Here is a 501-nt window from a genome sequence, read left to right on the forward strand (position 1 = left end):
ATTACCCTCCTGTAATTAAAATGAGAAATAACGGGGGAGAAAAAAAATGACTGACAGACAGAGATAATTTACACTTAATTATGAAATACAGAAGTGAAACTTTCCATGTCGCTCAGGGACCCTGCGTAAAAACAGTGACCTTGAGGCTTTTCTACAGCGTATATAAGCCAGATTTGCGTTGCTGTAGATGCATAGTCTCTCCGTTGTCTTCGTTGAACAAACAACGTGAACATAAACTCATCATGAAACTGGTAAGTTCATAGAACTGATAGGTAAGTAAGATTTAACATGAAGACATCAAAAGTATCGTGGTCATTGGATGCTGAGAAGATACAGTAGGATTCATAGTCATATTCTTGAGAAGGTTCAGTAATCCCTCACACTTGAGCAAAGGAATATCACACTGATACACAGGATAAAAGTACATGTCACAAATCTCCTTTAAGACTAATATGAAGAGTAAAAAGAAATCAGTAGGTAACCTAATTCTACATTTCCTTT

This window comes from Penaeus monodon, chromosome 29 (assembly GCF_015228065.2).
Source record: "Penaeus monodon isolate SGIC_2016 chromosome 29, NSTDA_Pmon_1, whole genome shotgun sequence".
Taxonomy (NCBI): Eukaryota; Metazoa; Arthropoda; class Malacostraca; order Decapoda; family Penaeidae; genus Penaeus; species Penaeus monodon.